Here is an 18,713-nt window from a genome sequence, read left to right on the forward strand (position 1 = left end):
AGCAATTCAAACTAAAGTTACCGATTTACTTGGTGTGGAAATGGAACGCCCCAAATTTAAAGTGTAGAGTGCTTTATCCCCCGATGCACAGTGCGCATGTCCTCTTTCCTTCGCATTTCCATGCAGCATTCTAGGGCACCACTTACAATGTGTCAGCATAGTAAAATTAATAGACCTGCACTGCAATCAAATGCATGAAGGATTACATAGGAATGAATATGCTATTTTTGATTGCCACAGACAGAAGAAACTGTTCTTCGAGTTCTGGCTATTGGTATTGTCAGAAAACTGCACTTGGTTGACTTATGTCCTAACTATTCACCGAGGGTCCTACTTATATCTGAGGTAACTAAACACAGCTTTTAATTACTTGGGGAGCACCCTACGTGCACTATTCACACTTTCACAAAGATTAACATCCATCAATTTCAAGGCTGCCAGATACTCACAGTTTGTTTTATTCCACACCAAGCCAGAAGCACAGATGTAACAAATTCCACTCAAAAAGGATACACACACAGGAACCCTATTCTATTAACAAATGAAAATGCAAGCTGGTAGACCAATCTATAGTGTAATACAGGGAGTTCCACGATGAAGGATGACTTTTGTTTAATGAAATGGTGCCCAGACGTTCTTCAGAAATAAAAAGTTAAGGGCTTGAGGTAATTTAGTTTGACTAGATCAATATATTGCAACACAGCGAAGAACCAGGGGAAGTAGGGCCATGTGTTTACATTGAAGGGCTCCCTCAAGGAGACAGTCATACATTAACTGAAATGCTTTAAAATCGAGAAAGCTCTCTAGAACATGCTGTATATTCAACACATTTATTTTAACACCAATACTTGAATAGGACTGGTTGTTTTTTGAACATTAAGTGACAAAAGTGTAACATATCTACCAAGTACAAGAAAATACGGACTAGATTTTTACAAAAGGTACTATGTCCACAGAAACGTGGGACGTAAGACTAGAGGCACTGTAACAGGTAACCAATTCTCTCTCTTCACTGAGCTGTGGTCTTCTTCACCTCACTCCACTGGAATGCTTCCATCTGGCCTTAAACAGTATCTGGAAAAGGATAAACGTGTAATGGTTAAGGCCCTTAAACTATGACAGACTTCAGGATCTTTCATTGAAACCACACACTAATGGATCTATAGGGTAAACTGTTGCTGCAGTTAGGACAGTTATTCCCTCAGGACAGGTGTGAGAGGCAATGCTTATTGACCGTGTGATTCCCTCTGATGCTCCTAAAAAGTAAAATATCTGCAAGGTTGCATAACACAATTAAATGCCCATGTTTCCCCAAACATGCATTAATGTTTTTTTTCTTGTTATCACGGTGTACTGTATTAGCCATGGAACTCCAGAAAGAGATCGCTAAAGGAAGATTGTGTTTAAGTTCAGACTTGCAATTAGTTGAAGCTGCGGGTGTAGGTGGATTTGTAATTGTGAAAGGCATTCTGTTTTTATTATAAATGTTCTCTGCAATACTAAGGGGCTTTTAGTAGATATTCAATTTCCTGGCAAATTAATGACCAACCCCCAAAAGTCAAATTTACATTGTATGTTCAGGGAAAAATACCCCACTGTCTCCCACATTAGTACTTGGAAACATTTATATTTGCTGTACAATACTTTTTATTGCACCAAAGTAACTACAAAAGGATGGACAGCCGTAGCCCACTAAAGGCACATCTAACAATGAGATTTACTAGGGAAAGGGTATACTCTCCTTGCAAACAGTTATGAATCCAGGAACAATCCTGAATGTGAAGGTGTGTTTTGTCAGTAATGTCTTCATGGATTGGGTGTGCATGTTTGCGGGGTGAAGCGAGTAAAGAATGGATTTTTACAGCACGTATACCAATATTAACTGAGGTGACACCTTTGCAGTAAATGAGGCATCGAGGGCATTTATAGTGAAGCACCGAAATTCGTTTAAGTATGTATAACAATGTTTTACTCTGCATTACATAAAATAGACTCCTACTTTTGCCTTTCCTGCCCTTATTTGTTTTCTTACTGGTAGGCAACCATTTTTAGGGTCGCGCATGCATATCGCAGAAAGACGCTTTAGTGTTTAGAAAAGGGCTCGGAGCCCTGTTGACGTCACGTCCGTGTTTTTCATTGGTTCGTGGGCTTGTCTATTAAAATCTGCTTGCTTTCATTAGTCTAAGGCATGCTTACGTCATGCCTTTTCCGGTGGCTAGCCCTGCTCGAGCGCATCGACCAAGTACAGAAAACATGCGAGGGTCGCTGTTTTCCGTCCGGCTCGTGGACAACTTTTTCTCTAATTTAATAGCGCGATTTCACTTGGCAGAAGTCGAGCGCTTTACATAGTTAATTGCACTTTTTCGGGTTACGTGCATAAATGCACTTTTGCCGATACGTGAAAAGTCGGGTTATGAGTTTACAACGCGATCAGCTCTAACATGAGCAAACGCGAGAGCCGTTACATTGCAAATGCTTGTTTAAAATTTATTCTGGGATATTTCCTCAGCCCATTTGCTTCCCACCATCCCGCAGTTCTGGAAACGGCCATCAAAATCACTTTATTAAATGTGTGAAATGGGTGCTATAAAGAGTGGGGTTAGAAGTGGACAAGGGTGTCAGACTAATGTAGTGTAGTGATTGTGAGACAGCTTGATGGGTATTTACAGTACTGGCAATGGTGCTCTTTCAGTTCTCTAGCCTGGGGACAGGCATGGGGTATTCCTGGCATGATGGCATCACACTCCAAAGCCAAAAGCAGACAGTGCCCACCATGGACCTCATCCACTCCTCAACCTTTTCCCAGAAAATCTTCACTAACAGCATGCAATGTTTTACATGTTGAAACATCGCTGGCTTGCAGTACCATGCAGGCAAAATGCTAAGTGCTGCTATCCCTCTGCCTACCAATGCCAGCTTCATTTAATAGGCACCGACATTTGCACCCACAACAAATGTTTCTAGTCTCTGAGCACAGAGTTTCCTCCAGGCAATCACAGTCCAGGGTTCAGAAAGACAATCACCGGTGCTCAAACATTTCTCACCGTTCACAGCATCTGTTTTCACTTCTGTGACTAGATGTCAGGACATTAAAACTTCTTGTCCCTGATGCTAATCCACGTCAGGATACAAATTCCACAAATTAGCATACCACTCTGGTAGTGGCGCAGCACAGCCACATATAGGTGCCACCCATGTATGTAGACATCAAAGAGACACTCCACAGAATATGATTGGTGGGAGTAATCTGCAGCGAGAGGAACAAGTTACTTACCTTAGATAGCACCCTTTCTAATAGATTTGCTATCTAACTGCAGACTCCTTACCTTTAGCATATTCCCCGGTGTCCGTCTGGATTGGGACTCTTTTCAGTAATGCTCTTGTGTGTTACTAGGTGGTACCTTGTGGGTCAATGCTGGCTCTTTATCACCCTGGAAATGCTGGAGCAGAGCTGCATGTTTGTCACTCTTGCATGCAGTTGTAAGATTCTTGCTTGTCTCTTTCTGAACTCTCAGGGGCAGAGCTTGACGCAATCATCGGTACCAGCATGCAGTTCCCTAACTTAAGACCTAGATGTTAAAAAAGGTCACACTACAGAATGCTAAGATGGGAGGGTTGTGAGGAATCCGCAGTTAGTAGAGTATCCACCAGAAAGACCATTTATGAAAGGTAAGTAACTTGTTCTTCTGATGGATAGTTCTAAATGCAGATTCCTTCTCTTTAGAACAGAAGCCTAAACACTACCGCCCAAATGAGGAGTGTCTGTGGAGTTGACTCAGACCTAAAACTCCTGCAGGACTGAACTGGTATAATGTCCTTCCTGTTGGAGCTGCTGTCAGGGCAGAAGTGCTTTGTGAATGGCAACAATGCCCACGTCACAGCCTGGCAGACGTCAAGGACAGGTACGCCACGTGCCACTGTGGCCATAGTAGTCTTATGCCCGGTGGAAAGGGCTCTCCGTCATTCCAAAGGCTGCTTTTTCCAGTATGTGCCAGACCCTAATGTAGAGGGCTATTCACCTCGAAAGAGCCTTCTTCTCCACAGCCTTGCCTTTCTTCGACCCAGAGAACCCCACAAAAATCTGGTCCACTTAACCGTTTGTTACGACTGATGCAAAAACTTAAAGCTCTTTTAGGGTCCAATCGATGAACCCTTTCTTCCTCTTTCGAGGGGGTAATCAGGGGCAAAGAATGCTGAGATAGTGATGGATTGCACAATGTAGAAAAAAGGTGTTGAAGGTTGGTTGCACGGATACTGCTGAAGTTCATTTGTGTGACATGCTGAAGTGACCTCTATAAGGAAGACAGTCTTTAAGGTCAGAAGATGCAACGAGCTGCTGTTTATTGTCTTGAACGCTGTATACAGGAGAAATGTCAAAACCAAGTTAAGGTTCCACTGTAGCATCACAAAAGTTTTGAGAGTAAATGTCAACCTTTAATAACTTGCCTCAATAGGAGACACCCGAGTTGCTAAATGTAAACAGGCCTCCGATCCAATTCTGATTGAGCAGCCACCAATACAGAGTGTGCAGTTTCCCACAAAACCGGAATGGCATCTCACAGGTTTCAATGGTGTTGGGCTCACTGAAACTTCAGACTCAACACTTCAAACTCCACTGCAGAGCATGCATATGCTAAATGGGGTAGCTGAATGAGGATTCTGCAGGAGGATAAAAGGTAAAGACACCTTGGAGCTACAGAGATCCAGAATTGAGGCTGATACATCAGGATCAGAGCCCAATTGTTAGGCGAAACTGGTATCCCAGACTCCTGAAGATGTGCGCTAAACACCGCCATCACGTTTGTGAACACCCAAAGGGCACTGATGAGGCTGAACGGGATCAGAGCAAACTCAACGTGCTCCTAGACTAACTTGAACTGCGGGTAACATCTCTGGGACTGCAAGACAGGTATATGAAACTTCATGTACAGCAGCTCCAAAGCCACCAGTCAGTCGCTCGGGAATCTGAGCCAGCTTTAGCATTTTGAAGTTCTCATTCCACGGGAAGCCATTCAGAGGGGGAAGGTCTAAGATGGGCCAGAGGTCCCCCATCTATCTTCAACACTAAAAAGTAGCAGGAGTTGCAACCCTCTCCTATTTCCAAGTCTCAAACCTTCTCAATGGCACCTCTGTTGAGTAAAACTTGCATGACTTGCCACAGAATGGATAGATGAGCTTCTGAGATTTGCTATGATGTAGAGGGAAGATTTAGTGGACCAGAAAGGAAGGATAGCGACAAAAATTTGAAATACCCATCTGTAGGAGCTTGTGGGATCGCCACCCTGGGGGAAAAAGGTGGATCGTGCCTTACACAGGGTGGCGGTGTGCTACTAATTGCAAGCTAAAGCCACTTGGTTGCTGTCTCTGCTGGTGAAAGGGGCTGGAAAGACTAGTGCCGTTGATGGCCTGCAAATTGCCTACCAGATCCACATTCCTGGCCTCGAAAGGACTACAGTTATTGCAACATATGCTGGAAGACTCACACTGTCCATACGCCAGCCCCCTGGAATAGCCTAGGAATTTCAAAAACTGATGAGGAAACTGTTTGAGAGGGAACAAAAGACCTAAACAACATGACATGGCCCTAGTCTATTCTACTCTACTTCAACGCAGAAATTGATTTTTTGGTAAACAGGAGTAAGCCACTGAAAAGTATCAGTGAGAGAGCCCTCAACGTCTCCAGAGAATCCAGTCATACGCACCAAGGTTTAGCAGCACCACAAAAGTGCCAGCTACCCTTCTCAGACATCAGTAGTATCAGGACCTGCACAAATCAATTGTTTCGCTCCATCATGACCATCCAAAATGGTTTTAGTCAAAGATGCCCCAAGGTTTTCTGAGATCGCCAGCAAGATGGTGATTGTCCCAGAGGGCATGTATTTATCTGCTCAACAAACTAATTAACTGAATGACCCCCAACACGAGGCATGCGGAGGACATTTGATTTACGAACATCTCAAGTGTCTTACACTGCTTATCCAGGGGATGTGTGGAGAATGTTTAGCGTTCTTCTTGCTGGTTGAAGCCTGAACCAGCAGACATTTAGAAGTAGGATGCTTAGCGACAAATTCAGGGTCGTCAGGCAGTGGGCTGACATTTTGCCACCTGCCTATTCTCTGTGGGCAAGTACAGCACTGTGACCAAATGCCCATTAAAGGGTCAGTGAGAACCCTTTTGAACTGTAAAGAAGCCTTCATATGTGGCAGATCCAGGCTGTAAGATTTCCATAAGGACGTTTGTCTTAACCTCAATAGAGCGTAGTAGTAGGTCCAGAACATCAGCTAATGTCAAATTAACACTGCAAATGAAGCACTCTTCTTTTGAAGGTCAATATGGCAAGTTCATCCCTGTGTCAGGGATGTATCTAGCCCACTCGGCCTCTTAAGTCCATGTAAAATTTATCATCATCATACTAAGGGGATGAATCTTTCTAAACACCATCAACTATGGGGATGACAAACTTTAGTGCAAATTTGCACTGGAAAGATATTGGAGTCTCTGAGGGCATGCCGATTCTAGTACAGGAATAAGATTAAAATGAAGCTTTATTGGTGACAAGTTGCAATTTAGTAATTTCATAGAACAGCATTGGTCAGGATCGGGGTCAGAGAGTGGAAGCAGTACCAGATCCTCCACGTGTGGCATTAGTACGAGCGTTGACGAGGGAGGGACGATACAAGTCATTGTGCTCGGGTGGAAGTCTGTACTGGAGCTGGTTTGGATCCAAGGGGGATCAGACAGCACTGATGACAGATCGACTGGTGTTAATGAGCCTGACACCCCCTGTGAATCCTTGGGGCCCAAAGGTGCTGGTCGAGTGTCGAAATCCACAACGTGGTATCCTTAAAGGCTTCAATCTGATCAGCATCGCTGATAGCCAGAGTAATTAAGGGCACATCAGGATGAACTCAAAAATCGTCTGGACACCTGAAGATAAAGAGGGAGTCAGACGGATATAATGCCCTTGCGCCTTCCTTTTGGATAGAGAGTAGTGGGATGAGGTGGAGTTCCACTTCAACTTATTGTGCTAACGTTTGGACTTCAACTGCAAAGCTGACCTCTTGTGGGAGCAATCTTGGAAGGGAGTCAGTGTTGATAAGTGAGATTTATACAAGACTGAAACATATTCCTATTTCTGGCAACATACAGCTTTGATTCCCAGTGCTGGATTGCCTTCAGGTGCATGAGGGGGCATTTGTTGCCTGACTGAGTAGTACACTGAACCCCAACACCAAAGAGACACCTTGTCGAGGTCCCGGACTGTAATTTGTTTGCTACAGTTGTGGCAGGGTTTGAAACTTGCTGTTTTAGTAAGGGACACTGTTCTCGAGCACACTGGATTTTCTTGAAATTAGGAGTGGAGCTCTGGATCTCTGTCAGCAGGCATGGAAAGAAAGGAGCTGATGTTAGTGTGCAAGGGTGGTACTTATACGTGGCTCCACTTTGTCATTTCCAAGGTGCTACGGAGCCAGAGCACAGCCAACTTGTGGGATGCAGGAGCATTGTTGGAAAGTTTCTAGCTCCATCTTGATGTCTGGGCAATAGTCTAAAGGTGATGAACCTGCGGTTAAAAGTATTCATCAGACAGTGTCCACCAGAAAGAGCATTAATGGAGGTAAATAACGTGTTCTTTTGATGATACTTCTAAAAGCAGATTCCTCACCTTTGGAATAGATATCATAACAGTACCTCCCCAAAGGAACAGCGCGTGGGGAGTGGCCTCCACCCAAAGAGCTCAGGGAGAGAAATTACCTTCCTGCCAGAATGGACTCTCAAGGTAGTGGTGCTTAGAACTGACATGTCACAGCCTCACAGGCATCCAGACCATGCATATTTTAACCCAAAACCATTGTAGCTGCCTTGATGCAATGAGCCTGCAAGTCTTCAGTGGGCTGCTTTGTGACTAGTCTTTAGCATATTTTAATGCAAAGGACTATTCACATTGACAGTGCCAGCTTTTGCATGCTTTGCCCTTCTTTGCCCCTGAAAATCCCACAAAGAGCTGTTCATTTATGCCATGGACCTTTATGTGGTTAATGTACAAACTCAGTATCCTGTTAAGGTCAAGGTGATAGAAAATCTCTCTTCCTATTTCCAGGAGCAAGGCAAGGAAAAAATGCTGCTAGAGTTATCAACCGGTCAACATGAAAAAGTTAGAACCTGCTATAGGAAGGCTGCCCATGTCATCAGAACGAATCCATCTACAAAGAACATGGTATAAGGCGGCTCCACTGAAAGCCTGCAGATATAGTCACAATAAGCAACACAGCTTTCAGTGTTAAAAGCATTCAGGAAAAGGTGTGCATAGGCTCAAAGTAGATGCTCATGAGAAATGCCATTACAAAGTTCAGGTTCCCCTATGACAAACGTTTTTGGGGGGAAATGTGCATCAAACCATTCATAAGGCGCATAACAACCTGCGACTTAAACTAAGACAGCTGGTCAGGTATACATAGAAAGGTTGAAAGGGCCAACAAATAGCTTTACATCATGCACACCGGTAGGCCTGTTCGGACTAATGAAAGAATAAACAAAAGATCTGTCCATTTTGCTGGTTGGGGATGGGAGTTATAATAACCACAAGAGGTAACCAACTTGCTTCAGCGCCCACTGTAGATACATTTTATGGAAAGGCACGTGGTCGAAAAGATAACATCAACTATCTTGGACTGCAAATCAACCCCATTTAATTGCCACCACTCAAATTCACGCAAGGAGGTGTAGATTGTGAAGACCTTGATAAAGGACTCTGCCCTGCTTCTGAAACAGGAGGTCCTCCTGAATTAGAAGTCTGACAGGAGGACAAATACTCAAGCTCAGAAACTCTGTATTCCTCACTTTCCTGGTTGAGTCTGGGGAGTTGAAAGAAAGACTTAGGCATGGATGTTCTTGAGCTTCCTCAGAACATGAGGCAAGAGGTAGCAGAGAAATGCATTTAGGAGTCTGTCCTCCCACTACAGCCAGGATTCATCTCCTGGTGAGTGCCTTACACGAAACTAACATGCAGAATTGCTGACACTGTGTGTTCTCAGAGGTTGGGACGATAACTAACCAGTGCTTAGCTCTTTGACTAAGGCACCACCCCTGGTTTAATACAAAACTTCTGATCAGCTGGATTGCGCCTACTCAGTTTGTCCACTCTGACATTCAAGGTTCAAGCCAGGTGGTTGGCAACCAAAATTATTTTCTGCTGGGCCAGTCTTCTCTTTTCAGCACAAATGCCAGGATTTCACTTTGCCATGGTAGTTGCTGTACCACATGGAGATCTTTTTGTCAGTGAGGTCCTGCAGCTCCTCCCCTTTGATGGATGGGAGGGAGCTTTTATAGCCAGATGAACTGCCGAAAGCTCTTAAAGACTGATATGAGCTGGAGCTCTGCTGAAGACCAGAGGCCTCTGATCTTCACCTCTGCCATCACTGTGTCTGCCATCGCTGTGAACCCTGGGTGGGAATGGAGAGAGGCCTGCTGCAGGTCATGTTGGTGCCTGCCAGCCCCCAACTGCAGACCATGTGCAGTCTTTTTTCAGATCTGAATGGAGTTGGGACAGGCAGACCTGATGGTGGGCCCAAAGGGATCGTAAGGTCATTTGCAGAGCTTATATGTGCCACCTGGTTATAAGGATGAGGATACACGAGGCCAGGAGCTGAAGAAGACTGAATGCACAGTCTTGAATGTCACGAGGTCCAGAACCATGGTCTTAACATTGTCTGATACGCTGACAATACCCAGCTGATAATTTGTCTGACCGTAAAACCCACAACTGCCAAGAAGAATTTCCACAACAAGATGGAAGCTTTGCGGCTTGGATGAAGGATAGCTACCTCAAGCTAAACTCTGACGAGACAGAGATCCTCATCCTGGGACCCTCCACATCAGCTTGGAACGACTCCTGGTGACCATTCACCCTCGGCATCCCCCACCCCTACAGACTAGGCACACAACCTTAGCTTCATCCTTGACTAATCGCTCACCATGACCCGCCAAGTCAACTCAGTCGCATCCTCCTGTTTTTACACTTTCCAACTGCTGCGGAAGATCTACAGATGGATCCCAAAGGACTGCCGCAGAACTGTGACCCACTCCCTGGTTACCAGCAGACTCGATTTTGGCAACACCCTCTACACCAGCACCACCCAGAAGAAACTACAGCACATCCAAAACACCTCTGTCAGACTCATCCTGGACATTCCCTGCTGCAAACATATCGACAATCACCTAAGAGACCCCCACTGGCTTCCGATTGAAAAAAGGATGAACTATCAACTCCTTGTACATGCATACAAGGCCCTCCATTACCTAGGACCAGCCTACCTCAACCACTGAATCACCTTCTACTCCCCCACCAGACCTCTCCACTCAACAAGCACTAGCCACCGTACCCTGCTTCCAGAAGACCTCGGCTGGTGGAAGATCCTGAGACTTCCTTGCGGCAAAGACCTGGAACACCCTGCCCCTGCACCTCAGCCAGTCACCATCTCTGCATCAGTTCAGGAAGGACCTTAAAACCTGGCTCTTCAACTGAAGCTCAGAGGACAACCCCCCTCAACGACTTGAGACCCTTACCTTTGAGTAGCTGCACTTTATAAACATTGATTTGAACTGCTCAGATGAATGAAATCCTCTGTGTGAGACTCAGGTGGGGCTTCGGCTCGTTAATGCTAAAACCCAATGACATTGGGGGCTCAGCTATCATCTAGAGGTGTCACGAATGACTGTAGCGAATGCGTCTTTAGGAGCCAGACAACGAGAATTGGAAATACAGGTACTTCTGACCTCCCAAGGTGGGCAGAGACAGCTAAAATCAGATTTGTGAACAGAGGGGTTGAGGTAAAGCTGAAGGTGAGCACAGTATAACAAAGTATTACTCGCCTACCTGGAACTGCAGGAAGTACCTGTGGGCACTGCGGGACATGGATATGGGAACACTTGTCTTTTAATTTCAAGGACCCCATCCACTCACTTGCGGACAGGATCTGAGTGAAAGTGAGCATTTGCAACACATCCTTGCTCATACTAGCATTCAAAGGCTGGACAGTAGAAATAGTCTTGACGACTCAGTCCTTCTTTCAAGTGAGGAAGAAGCACATCTTTCTCCTTCTCTGCCAGGTAGCTGCTCGATGGCATCCATTGACAGGATTAGAAAGTCATCTTTCATCAAGATTATAGAGTGCTTCGCTGAAAGCTGCTCCTGTGTGGGGAGAAGGTGGGGTGCAGAGCAGATAGAGAGCAGCCCTTTACACAATTTGCAAGATCCATCTATCCAATGTTATGTATCTCAAGCAATGGAGGAAGTTCCCTGTTCTGCCTCCTACAAGTTAGGCAAGATCTTGAGAGGGCAAACTAAATTGGCTTGGTGGTTGCAGAGGCGGGAGAAGAAGAATATGAGGGCTAATGCCCTGCTGATATGAAGTTTTCTACTGGTACCATGTCTGTGGCCTCGAAAGGACTGGGTCAGTTACTGCAGAACAGGTTGGGTGGGCTAGTATTGTCTAAAAGCTAGACCTCTGAATTTTCTTTATGGATGGGGAGATGGTTGAGCTAGTTTCAACAGCAATTCTAGTCTCAGCTGCCCTCTCAACCATCATTGCAAAAGAAGCACTTCCTCAGTTAGTGGCCCAATTTGAAAATTCATGACATATCTGGCCCACTGGCATTTCAGAAATCTAAATACAATGCATAATCAGTATAAAGAGGAGGAAGCAACCTGCCCCTTTCTCATTATTGGAGACCTAAGGGAACTGGCCTGTTGAACTCTGTCACAGTTGCAACAAAAAGATTGTGAATCCTCCACTCTTACTTGTACCGAGGCAAAAGTCTGGGATTGGAATCCAGTTGTATAACCACTGGTTATGATTTCATAGCGCAACAGAGGCCTCCAGTGGCAGTTCAGAGTTGGTGAGTGATGCTGGGATTCGCTCAGTCGGTCAGCACCAGAGGAACTAGCACTGAGATTGGTGCTGGAGTAAAAGTCAGTACTGGTATTGGTGCAGGCCAGAAAATGGGTGCTCAGACAGCATATCCAACAGCACTGGCGGGAGACTCCTGTGGCTCAACGGGGTTCAAAGGCATGTCAGAGGGAACCAGAATGGCACCAAAAATCTGCAGCATAGTATTAGTAAAAGTTGCTATTTGCTGTGGGGGTTGACAATAACCTGGAACAATTTACTTACCTTCCGTAATGCTCTTTCCTGTAGAGACAATCTAGATCTGGATTCCTCACCTTTTTAATATTCCAGTCATCAGACTAGATCCTGAAACTTTTCAGCAGTATAGGTGTGTACTGTCTGGTGGGCGTGTGCGGTTCTATACTGACATTCCGTTCCAGAAATAACATGCAGAGCCCATCTAGGCACCATCCCTGTGTGCCAATATTAGTTTCTTTCTATGCTGTCATAGAGACAGAACCCCCAACAGCAAACTGGTCTAGAGTGGAGTGCAGATTCCTAGACTTGGCATCTTATTAACGGATAGAGTTCAATTCACAGAATGGGGAGGACTGGCAAGGGATAGTGTCTCTTCCAGAAAGACACTTACCAAAGTCAAGTAATTTTTTCCTCTGACAGAGTTCTAGCCACAGACCCCTCACCTTCTGAATAGATACCAATGCAGTACCTATATGGAGGGCAGTCTCTGAACAGACAAACTGGAAAGTCCTGCAGTACATAGCAGGTAAAACGCCCCGCTCGGCGAACTTGACTGCCCAGACAGAGATGCTTAGTGAATGTATAGAGTGGTGAGCTAGCATTTGGGATGATACTTTTTGGTTGCGGCCAAGCTTAGAGATAAACGATTCTGGCATTTAGTCGCATATCATAGAGATTATGCTCGCCCTGAATGTCATATCGCTCCTGGTGATTGGGTTAACCATTTTACAGCCGTTTATGGCGCCTATGCCTTAGGTGATGATAAAACAGAGTCTGGATGACATTACCTCAGCTTTGAGCCAAAAAGAGTTTGTCTTTTGCTTTAAAATAAACAATTGGTGCTTTTCAGGCTCAGAAACCAGGAAAAGCCCCGATTTTGGATTGTATCCATGCAGATTTATTTTGTAGTGAACTTCAGGTATGGGGCCACCACATAATTTTTTTTGTCAAATGCTTTGATAGCAGGTGCCCCAATCCCACGTTCCTGGAAAGGAGCTGACATCATACAGATTCACAAAAAGGGAGACAAATCTATTCTAGGTAATTACAGACCCATAATTAAGTCTGAATGACAATATACAGAAAGTTTACTGCATGCAAATTTTAACCAGGCTATGGGGCCTGGCTTCCCCAAGTTAATGAGCTGTCACGCTTTCAGGCGTATTTTCAATTAAACATTAGCAATATGAACCAAATTGTGCGTTCCCTGGCTATCAAGTAGAAGTGGGGTGATATAGACGAGGGGCGATTGTAATTAGCCTTTGTGAACCTTCAAGCTGCTTTCACACTTGTCCCAAGAGCCAAACGTTGGGAGGTTTTGTATAGAATTGAGGTCCCAAGAGGTCTTTTGACCCTAATTCATGCTTTGTATACTGGAAACTATAGAAAGGTTAGATGGGGACCCTTAGGGTAATTAACAGAACAAATTCCAGTGAGCAGAGTCAGACAAGGCTTCGTTTTTGCCTCCACTTTATTTCTCCTCTTTATAAATAAATGTATCCCAATATCTTAATTTGTGAGAATTATTCCCCTAAGGTGAAGGAATACAAAATACCAGGTTTACTCTGTGGGTGATACTTTGTTGTCATCAAAAACTCCTTGGGCATATCTATTTTATCGGGGAACTTTGGCTGGTCCTGCAAGAAGCATGTTTGGAAATTAATAGTAATAAGCAAAATATATTGTCTTTGGTGCCAGGTAGCACTTTAAAAATAACATTTTTAGGGGATGAACTATTGGATAGGGTATATGAGTGTGATTATTCGGGTGCACGAATGGGGGATTCTTATAGATGGACAGCCTAGATAAGAAAAAGTGCTTTGACCTTGAAATAAAGGGCAGGGTCCGTACTAAGATTCATTACAAGATGTCCTTGTTTTCAATCTCCCCTCCATTGGAGATGTACAAAGTTCAAGTTTGTGGAGCCGCCCTGTAAGGGGTGGACTTGTGGGGAGAGGAAGCTGGCCTATAGTGTGTGGTGGGCACCTATGGTGTTGTCACCTTATACCAGGTCCAGGTATCTCTTTTAGTGAAGTGTAGGTAGTGTCTAGGATGCCAGGGCTCTCTGGAGTTAGCTGTGAATGAGCAGCCAAGACTTATCTAGCAGACATGCAAAGCTTATGCAATACCACTATAGACACACACCAATTTATCACACATGAAAGAACCACACAGTATTACAAAAATAAAGGTAATTTATTATAGTAACAACACTAGGATACTTATAGGCAGTTCCCCCCAACTAAAGGTAAGTGCACACTTATTATATGTACAATGGCAACCAGAAATTAGCATAGAAACAACAAGCATTGGTAATACTTAGTAAAAATATAGAGGGCTCTAGGGGAGGGCCAAACCATATGCTAAAAGTGGAATATTAGATACAGTCCCCCACCCAAGGATGTGGTGTTGTTAGAGGGGAGCTGGAAGAACTAGGAACCCCAAGAGATGAGTACCTGAGTAACACCCCCCCGCCTCCCGGTCGGCCGGGAGAGCAGAAAAAAGTGCCTGGTCTCCCCAAGGACTTTGAAAAAAGATTGTACAAGAACAGGACCAGACTAGAAGAAACCAAAGGTGGATCCGGTAGAAGAGGACCTGAAAAAAGAAGGGGGCAGAGACCAGTCCACGATGGACTGTCCAGTGGGGGCAGGAGTTACTATCCACCCTTCTGTGGATGAAGAATCAGGTCGTAGGGGAAGAAGACGACCAACTGTGGAACACAGGAGCTGAAGAGGAGTCCTTGGAGTGGTGCAGGTGGTGTTCCTTGTCGGTCATCGGGTTGCAAATGGTCAGTGGGGTTGCAGAACCACCAACAAGCCTTGGCAATGCACGAGGAACTAAAGGAGAGTTGCACGGCTGAAAAGGACCAGCAAGGACTAGGGGACTCGATCCTTGGAGGGGAGTCTGGGGTGACCCTCAGCAGTTGGGGGAGCTAACAGAAGTCGTTGCAACCCTCACAGACAACAGGCACAGTAAGTTGCAGTGAGACCCAGAGCTGCAAATAAATAACGGAATGAAAAAGGGGTAAAAAAAAGTCTAATGAACTGTGAGAGCTAGGCACGTAACACTCATCAAGGGACAACGTGTAGAGATCAAACTGGCAAGAATTCACAGGTAACAAAATTGTTACGAAAAGGACTATAGTAAACGTGCTAGGGACAGCTGTGTCAAAGCAGAAAGAGATAGCCCCAAACAGAGCACACATGTGAAGAAACACAAAGTGTAAACAGGACATGATGTACTGAAATAAACAGAACACCACAAGGTGTACAAAGATGAACAACAATGGGCGACCTAGAAGAACTAGGAGAAACTAGCTCTAGAACCCAAGGGGACGATAGACTTGGAAGGACAAATAATGCCCAGCCCAAAATGTGCAAGAGCACGTGTACAACAATAGACAAAACAGAACCCACTAGGAGAGTTGGTAATCGAACGCTTTCAGTGGACAGGGTATGGCAGTAGGCAAAATAATCTGTCACTAGTGCTCATGATACAATGAAATAACCTGACAGAAAAATGAACGGAAAGAAGAAACACCCTTCAGCGAAAACAGCAATGAAGAAGAAACAAAAGCGCTCATGCATGGTAACAGAAGGCATAGTAACTATCTGCTCAAAAAGGCCAACAGAACTGTGCAGCATAGAAGCACAGAACACAAGAACAGAAGCAAAGCAACCAATGTGAATAAACATGAAAGAGGAAGCGAAACAGTCATGGAAAACCTGAAGGTAAGACCAGGGCAGAAGAAGCAAATAAAGGGGAGGCATGTCAACAGACAGACCTAGAATAAAGTCCCACCACTTAGAGTGAGGGTATGTGACCATGAGACCACAGAAACATTTTTAGGTTGAGCACAACAGGATGCTGAAGACCAGAAGAACTAGGCAATATCTGGTGAGCAACAATGAATACTAATGTCTGGGGAGGAAACATAGGAAAAGTACTTGTAGAGATGTAAACAGGTGAGAAAGAAACCCATGTCGAGGAAACCACCCCCCACCCCCAAAGGAGTGTACAAAAGGTTAATCACAAATCAGCTGACACCCAACAAAACCATTGGTATTGGAAGGAATACTGGCAACAGTAATAGATATCATAGAGTGTATGGTGGCATACATCAGAAAGCAATCACAGTGGAAAATATAATAAAACAAAATACTAAGTCCACTGGGAAAGCTTTCAGTGAGTGAGGTGAAATGTCAAAGAATCTCACCAAGAATTACACACAAAAAGGTATGCGATTCTGCGTTATAGGTAAAAGAGATCAACGGTGGGCTACTTGAAGAGACACACCTGGAACAGAACCTTCATCATCCTGTGTGAAGGATTGTAACCATGAAAATAACGCCACAGGGAATATTCGCACCCCAAGTAATGTGCGTAAAGGAGCTACTTCAGTGAGCAGAAAAGGAATATGTGAGCATGGGTTAATCAAGTGAATTGACTAAATGGGTTACTTAGATCTTTGTTGTATTTTTAGTACCTTTGAAGGCCACCAATTTCAGTTCTGCAGGTGGACAAAGACGAACAGAACATGAAATATAAAAGAAAAACAGACAATGTCCATTATAAATTCCATAGAAAACATGGGAGAAAAGACCTCTTGTAGAAGAAGGATGGTAATGCAGCGCTGATGGACAGTAATCCTAAATACTTTAGGAAATAAATTGCTCCCATAGGAATACAAGAAAAGATCCCAAATGGGAACTAGAAGGAGGAAAATGTAGCAGATCGCTCACACCAAAATGCTCAAAAGAGCCATGGTAAACCCAATCTCCACAGAAATTGAGATTGCAGGCAACCAGCTTAATGGTAAAATCAAGGAGAGGCAGACTTGGTCTGAATGCACAACAAAAAGAGCACCACCATATATGGCAAGAAAAGCCATGCCTCAGAAGTAGAGCTCTACGCGGCCATACAACAACAGAACTTAAATGGTGCACTCCACCATCATTGCAAGTGGAAAAGTCCACTATATAAAGGTACTTAAATCGTAAGAACAATGCTTCTGCAAAAAGCAGGAGTACACTCTAGATCTAAACGGAGATAAAGAGGACTACGTCAACTGTAAGACACAACATAAGAGCAAAAGGTATGTACGCATAGTAACACACCCACAAGGACCTCGTAAGCCCAAAACAGCATGCAACTGTGTAGTGGATGGGGCTCAGAGGAGGACGTAACATTAGTCCCCACTATGAGAATCTCTAAAGCAGTGTTAAGCAAAATCTGCGTATGTGCCAAAAAAAGCTTTGCCATCAAATGGCACGTCAAGCAAGAAATCCCCTTACTAGAGCTGAAAAATTAGAAGGTCTTGGCCAAGCCCTTTGTCGTATTGCAACCAATGCAGCCATTAGTCGACCAACGGAATCGGTGGTATCCATATCATATCGAACCGTGAGTTTGGCCGCCTGCTGACCATCCCTTATCAAGGGCAGAAGGGCTGTGCTTCCTCAGATAAGAGTTGGAAACAAACACTCCACTGAATCCCATAGAACATGGGCAAAGCGAGCCAGCACACAAGAGTTGTTAGTGGAACTTAAGGCAATGCTAAATGAGCTGTCTGGCTTCCTGCTGTGGTGGGGCAGGACGGATTTGTGTCATGTCATGCGCAGTCAAAGCAGTTTGTACCACAAAACTGAGTGGTTGGGTGGTGGCAAAGGGATAACGGATCTTCCTGTGCAGGCCAGTGTCTGGGAGATAGCACGCTCCAGAGGGGGACCAGAAACAGGCCGGTTCCCAACACCCAAAAGGATGTCTTAAAGAGACTCACAATACAGGATTGGTTCAGTAGAAGACTGATCACAAAGTAAATCCAGTAACGGATCTGCTGATAATTGCAAAAGAAGAAACTAAGTGCAACACATCAGCCACTGGTCTCAAAATGTCTGTGAAAGCAGAACTTGCCTGAGTCGCCAAACAGGAGACAAGAGTAGGCTGGACGCCGGTGAAGAATCAAGGCCACTCGCATCGGCTAAGTCAAGCACCCAATCGAGCAAGAAAATAGAATAGGGCCTAAAAAGGGGGGTTGAGGATGTGTAGGAACCTCTGGAGGATCAAGGGGGCCAATCCTGTAACAAAAAACAAATCTAAGGCGTCGCTCCCGGTGTTGGTCAACATCGAGAGGGGAAAACCTCCTTGGAAGCGGCGTTGTCTGACTCCAGAGAAATTACAATAGGGAAGTCAAGCGAAGTTGAGTGGGCCACGGGTGCCGTGGATGGCATCGGTAGCACAGGATCAGGCACAGATGATGGTGGCTGCAAGAGGCCATGCACCAGTGCTGATCTGACTCCGGAAGTTGAGAGGCTGAACAGGCACCGAGGACGAAGCCACCAGTGGAGACCCAGTAGGAGCACCCTCCACCTCCTTAGGGCCCAAAGGAGCTCCAGAGGGAGTGGAAGACCCAAAAATAGTATCCAAGGATGAGTAAAAGTCCCGCTTTTGGGTGATAGTCGCCCCGGCACTAGGATAGGGCAGCAAGGAAGTGGTTGACTTTAGCACAGACTCCACTTGAGAAGAGGTGTGTGGGGGTGGTGACGCTGAAGGACGTGACTTCGCCTAGGAACA

The 18,713-nt window shown here is 44.9% G+C and overlaps 1 protein-coding gene across 6 annotated transcripts in view; it reads right to left on the minus strand.

Annotated features, from left to right (window-relative positions):
• Positions 1–816: 816 nt before the first annotated feature.
• SEPTIN2 (septin 2) overlaps positions 817–18,713 on the minus strand; it is an 877,282-nt gene continuing 859,385 nt past the window's right edge. For all 6 annotated transcript variants that reach the window (XM_069213638.1, XM_069213641.1, XM_069213640.1 and 3 more), the window contains one exon: positions 817–1,074. The gene's annotated coding sequence lies outside the window, so the exon portion shown is untranslated. The remainder of the gene's footprint in view (positions 1,075–18,713) is intronic.

This window comes from Pleurodeles waltl, chromosome 11 (genome assembly GCF_031143425.1).
Source record: "Pleurodeles waltl isolate 20211129_DDA chromosome 11, aPleWal1.hap1.20221129, whole genome shotgun sequence".
In the NCBI taxonomy this organism is placed as follows: Eukaryota; Metazoa; Chordata; class Amphibia; order Caudata; family Salamandridae; genus Pleurodeles; species Pleurodeles waltl.